The following is a 6,000-nucleotide window of genomic DNA, read 5'->3' on the forward strand; positions in this document are numbered from 1 at the left end:
GGTTTGATCTGAATCAATTAATTTTGGTAGGTATTTTTCTATTCTTTTTGCCAAAGCTTTAGTCAAAATTTTATAATCAATATTTAGCAGTGATATTGGACGCCAGTTGGAAAGTTCGGACAGATCCCCATCAGCTTTTGGTATTAACGTTATTATTCCCCTCCTTTGAGAAATAGATAAAGACCCACCTTGAAAAGCTGCATTATAAGAATTTAGCAGATCTCGCCAAATGAGATCATAAAAAGACTCATAAAATTCTTTAGTGAATCCATCCTCACCGGGAGTTTTGTTGTCCGAGAAAGAGCTCACCGCCTCTTTTAATTCTTCAAAGGTAAAATCATGTTCTAGCGAATCTTGCTCATCAACATTCAGTTGAGGGATTTCAATACCTTCAACAAAGGACTCGAAACTCTTGTTTCCACCTTGAGATTCACTTTTTAGATTTTTGGATGTGTACACATTACTATAAAATTTCTCCAATTCTTTCTCGATCTGTTTTGGTTCTGATACTCTATCGCCATTCTCTAATTTCACCTCGCGTATAAGCTTTTTTTCATAATTCGTCTTCTCCAAGTTAAAAAAATATTTTGTGGATTTTTCGCCCAGTTCCAACCATTTTACTTTAGATCTAAAGAGAGCCTCTTTTCCTTTCTGTTCATATATCTTTTTCAATTCTTCTTTGGCGGCTTCATACTCCACAAAGATGTTTCGATCTAAAATTTCAAAATCCGTATTACAAATTTTATAGTCGAAGTCTTGTAGTTCTTTTTGAAGTGTTGATTCCCTTTTCCTAAGTTCTAATCTTTTTTCTTTAGAATATTGAATTGTTTTCATTCGTAATTCCATTTTGATTAATTCCCACAATAATTGCTTATCTTTAACATAGACGTATTTCTCGTGTATTTGGGGATAAAAGAATACAATACTTCTTTAAAATCAACATCTTCTAGAAGAGAATTGTTGAATTTCCAGGTGCCCGGACCTCTGTTGAACTCATTTCTAATGTTAATTTTTAAAAAGGTAGCTTTATGATCCGGTGCAATTGACATTCGAATCTCAGCAGTTTGGACTTCAATGGAGATCGAGCGGGAAACGAGAATGAAATCTATTCTCGATTTCAAGTTTATAGTTTTAGATTCGTAGGTAAAGGATTTTGTGTTTGGATGCAATTTTCGATAGATATCTATAAGGTTCAATTCGTTCATAAGATTGCTAACCGCGTCTCTATAGTTTGTGGATTTCCAAACTACACCCCCACTTTTATCTGCTTTAGAAAGTGTACAGTTCCAATCACCCGCGATAATTAACCTAGGGGTGTCCGTTTTTCTCACGAGAAATTCACTTAAATTCTTTATAAATTCGTTTTGTTCTCGAGAATCAGTTGGTGCATAGATATTTACAATGAAAAATGTTTCCTCGAAGATTTTAAGTTTTGAAATCAAAATTCTGCCTTGATGATCCGATTGAACGACGTCGAAGTTAACAGATGAATTTGGATTCAATAGAATGCATACGCCCTTAGAATGCGCAGTTCCGTGGCAAAAGAGAACTTTTTCGCCCCATTCCGCCGACCATATTTTCTCATCATCCGGTTGCGAATACGTCTCCTGTAAACAAAAGATAGTAGCTTTTTGCTGTTTTAAATAACAAAACATTGCTCTCGTTTTGTTTGGATTTCTTATACCTCGCACATTTAGCGAGAGAATTTTTAATTTGCATGCCATTACTGTGTGAAAAGGTTGATTGCATAACCTATATTGTTAAAGAAATGCGTGACCCAAAGGCTGAAAATCTTTACGTAAAAAGAGACAAAAAAAGACATAAAGCTAACAAAACACTGCTTAATTAAGGTAAAAAAAAGTACAAGACAAATCAAAGTTAAAGAATTAATTAGCAAAAAAACAGAATAATGTACCTAGTAGCTCAACAAAGAAAGTTTGGCACAACTAAACAACAACGTCTTCTCACTGCTGGGAATTAACAAACTAACCGGCTATCTGAGCCTCGAAATCCTAGGTGCTTACTAGAGAGGTCGACAACTTGACGTATTTAAGTATGCAAAATTAACAAAGCTAAAAATTTGTTTATAGTTCATCATTTTAGATTTATAAAGCCTTTAGATCTTCGTAGGAGTCAATCCTTTGAGCTTTGGAAGTGAGTTCCGGTTTGAAGAAAATTTTCCCGTCTACAGTCCACGCTTTGCCGTTATGATATTTTTTCCTAACTTTTCTTACCTCTTTAAAGAGCTCAGTCCTCCATGATGTTAAATTCTCATTGATGTAAATCTTGCTCGGTCCTAAGCCATGTGAGGTCACATTTCTAAGATACGATCTAGCTTTATATAACTTGTTCTTGGCGTTGTAACTTGCAAAACGGACGATAATTGGACGAGGTTCGGTCTTAGATTTTGTGTTTAGTCTATGAACAATGTCAATGTCGCCTCGTGTTAAATTCACATTCAAAAGTTTTCCCAATTCAATTACATTCTCCGCATTATCTTCTTCTTCGCGTTCAGCGATCCCATGTATCACTAGATTAAACTTTCGAGTGTACTGTACTGTTCTAAATCGTCATGTCTTGCTTCAACATCGTCCAATCTTTGTTCTATTTCTTTCGAATGTGCTTTGGACTTCGACAGGTCATCTTCAAGTGATTTTACTTTGGATTTTAAGCCCTTGTTTTTTTCCATCAAAATATCTACTTGGACCTTTGTGGAAGCTAAATTTTCTTGCAGCTCTTTGTAAGTTAACTTTAATAAGTCCACGTCATTTACTAGCTTCTCTGTGTTGATTGTGTTGTGTTGATTTCCGTGAGAACTTTCCACACATCGGCCAGTGATGGCGCCTCGTCGATGCTGTCTTCGGACGCCATTTGTGGGCCTGAAACTTCGTCTTGGAATGTTGAAGAGCCTTCTAAACTCGAGGAACTACTTAACTTCTTGCGTTTTCTTCTTCTATTTCTTGTCATATTCAACTATCCCCTGCATTTTCAAGCATTTTGCCTCTCGAGCGAGCGAACTTGAAAACGTGCGTCCATCCTTGGCGTCAGCTCGTCCCAGTCTCTCTCTCTCTCTCTGATGATTTTTAAACAGTCACAAATTGCAGGCCGGCGGACTCGCAATGGTCAGGTATAAGTTCGCAAGTACTAGTGGGATAATATTCCAGGTACACACCGCAAACCTATTAATTTGGAAAACGGATCGATAACAAGGTAATTTTCTGATTCGTTTATTTGACATCAATACCTATATTCATGGTTTCTCCTTCATTAACAACGACAACAACAACAAAAAAACACAAACAAACAATCTAACGCCTCTTCCTCGCCCGCTTCCACCAAATCTAGTAGCTCGCATTGGTTGCAAGAAGACTGAGCTGAAGTTGGAAACTCTACTTGTTTTTTGGTACGAACGGGGTGATAACGCCACTATTTAAAACAGAAATGTAAACGACCAGATTGTCGAAATCAGGCCATGAATTTCTCTGCTTGTAACTTGGCGTTAAAGCTGAATAGATAAAAGAATGTAGAAGAAGGCAATTCGATATAATTGTTACTAAATTATCCAATCGCTGAGGAAAGATTCTGACCAAATTGTACAGATTCACGCAAGATGTCATTGCATAGCTGCCAGATGTAAGCTTAACCCCCGCCTGTGATTTACCTGGCACTGTACACACTTTATTATTACAAATGTCGTCTTTTACGCGCAAACTCTTTTTTTATTTTCCTTCCCTCCTTCGTTTATATATATATGTATATTCTGCCATTTTTTCACGCCTGGTGGCGAGAAAATTAAAGCAAGAAATAGGAGCGAAGAAACCCAGCGAATCGGCGTGATTTTGATCGGATCATTTTGGTAGCCAGACATTTTACGGCTCTCTGGTTTTGCATATTTAATAGACCCTTTGCACGATCCGGTCACATGGTACGGAATCAATTATGCTGGGACGCAAGTTACGCAGTGGGACTTCCAAAACAAAGGAACTCGAACCAGTCCAGCCCAACTTTCCTTTGTTTTGGAAGTCCCACTGCGTAACTTGCGTCCCAGCGTAATTAATTCCGTACCATGTGATCGGATCCTGCAAAGGGCCTATTGGAGGGTTGAAGAACGAAAACAATAGCGTCCTCGCAGACGTTGTCTTCCGTACGCCTCCGATCGCTGTTCACCCTTATCGTTTTCCCTACTTACTCTCCTTTGAGCGACTTCTACGCAGGCTAAGCTACTCACAAAATAAGAGCTAAGCCCTCATTATTGTCGCAAAATGTGGTGGACCTGCCCATCCTCAAACACTTCGTGAAAATGCCAAATCGTTAATTGCTTTCGCAGTAAAGACGACATGAAGCCAAGTGGCATTGGCAATTATGCTGGTGGAACATTAAATACACATTATTGCCGGAACTTTCTAAATAGACTGACGAGTGAACAAACCAGAAGAAGTAATCTTCGAGCACAAGAGCGGAAAAAAAAACCGAGCGACTATGCGACAACGATGAATGGAACACAGCAATCGAGCTGCTTTAAACCTACGGCAGAAAAAATCGGAAACAGCTTCGCTTACTGCCTGATTTTTGTTGTTTCGCTGGCTGGGAACACCCTTATCGGAATAATTGTCTACAAGAAGAAAACCATAAGAAAACCCAACAACTATTTAATCGTAAACATGGCCATGTCCGATCTGCTATCTTTCATTCTCTTGATACCTTGGCAGGTACAAAAGCTCTATATAGACTCCTGGCTGATCGGTGGTCCTGTTGGCCAGGCCTTATGTAAGCTGGTGACCTTCGTAAGACAAGTCTCCGATCTTGTGTCTATTCAGAGCCTGGTTCTGATAGCAATGGATCGATTTGGAGCTGTGGTATTTCCCCTCCGTTCCCCACTCATAAGTTCAAAGCTGTGCCCGGTCTTCATTCTCGCCACTTGGATCGTCGCGATGTCTGTAACCTCCCCATATCTCTTTACCATGAAACTTTTTGAATATCGAGGAGGGTTGGAGTGTTGGAATCATTGGGACGAAGTCTTTGGAGAAACTTTTCAAAATTACTTCATGGTAATTTTGATTACATTCATTTTTATCCCGTTTGTGTTGATATCCATACTTACATTATCATCTTTTTAAAGCTCAAGTCGCAAAAGATTCCTGGCGAGCAATCGGCCAACAGTGAAGCTGAGCAACGCCGGCAAAGGGAACACCATGTGTTAAAGATGACCATTGCTATTGTGTTGGGGTTTGCAATTTGCTGGTTGCCCGTACTTATCAGACATTTTCTCGTCTTATTTGCATAAGGCATCGTAATGTCCTGTGACTTCAAACATTTTTCCTCTGTTGCTTTTTTAATGGTTAACGCATATTGTGCCATAAATCCTTGTATCTGTTTTATTTTCAGTAGCAATTATCGCGAAGGAGTAAAGACTCTTCTTAGATAAATGATGTTTGATCAGTGTTTTACCCGATATTACTTTTATATAGTCTGTCGAAAGGTTCAGAGGACCTAAAACTTGTAAAAAGCGTTAATGTAAAACTGCTTTCTATTTGATTCAATGTACACGATAATGGCGTAACGAAACTTTGCAGATTACTTTAAAATCCTTCTTTGGACACTGACTAGGTTCACAACATTTAATAGCTATTTTTTAGACCCCAATGGCCAATTTCAATTTCCAATTTTTATGGGTAGTTTTCCGTTGTCAGAAAACGTGTAAAATAATATTTGTGTAAACAACATTTGATAAACTTCACAGAACGGTTTCTAACCGTTCTTTTGACATTTCCCCTTCATGATTTGTAGTAATCTCCTAATAGGAAAGCAATAAAGTGCTTGAAAACTTGAAGACATTATTGAATGGTAAAGCCTAATTCCCTTTACAATTTGAAAAGCCAATATTAGAAAGATTTCACAAACCCCGATTCTTATATGCTACTTGGAATCCTTAAATGCTAATGTGCAAGAACAATGGAGCCAGCACGTTCTAAAATACACCGTTCTAATTTCCAGATGGTT

General features: G+C 38.2%; 1 pseudogene; it reads left to right on the forward strand.

The window, feature by feature from the left end:
- Positions 1-3,714: 3,714 nt before the first annotated feature.
- On the forward strand, positions 3,715-5,299 carry LOC145492929 (QRFP-like peptide receptor; annotated as a pseudogene).
- Positions 5,300-6,000: the final 701 nt, after the last annotated feature.

This window comes from Orbicella franksi, chromosome 7 (assembly GCF_964199315.1).
Source record: "Orbicella franksi chromosome 7, jaOrbFran1.1, whole genome shotgun sequence".
NCBI lineage: Eukaryota > Metazoa > Cnidaria > Anthozoa > Scleractinia > Merulinidae > Orbicella > Orbicella franksi.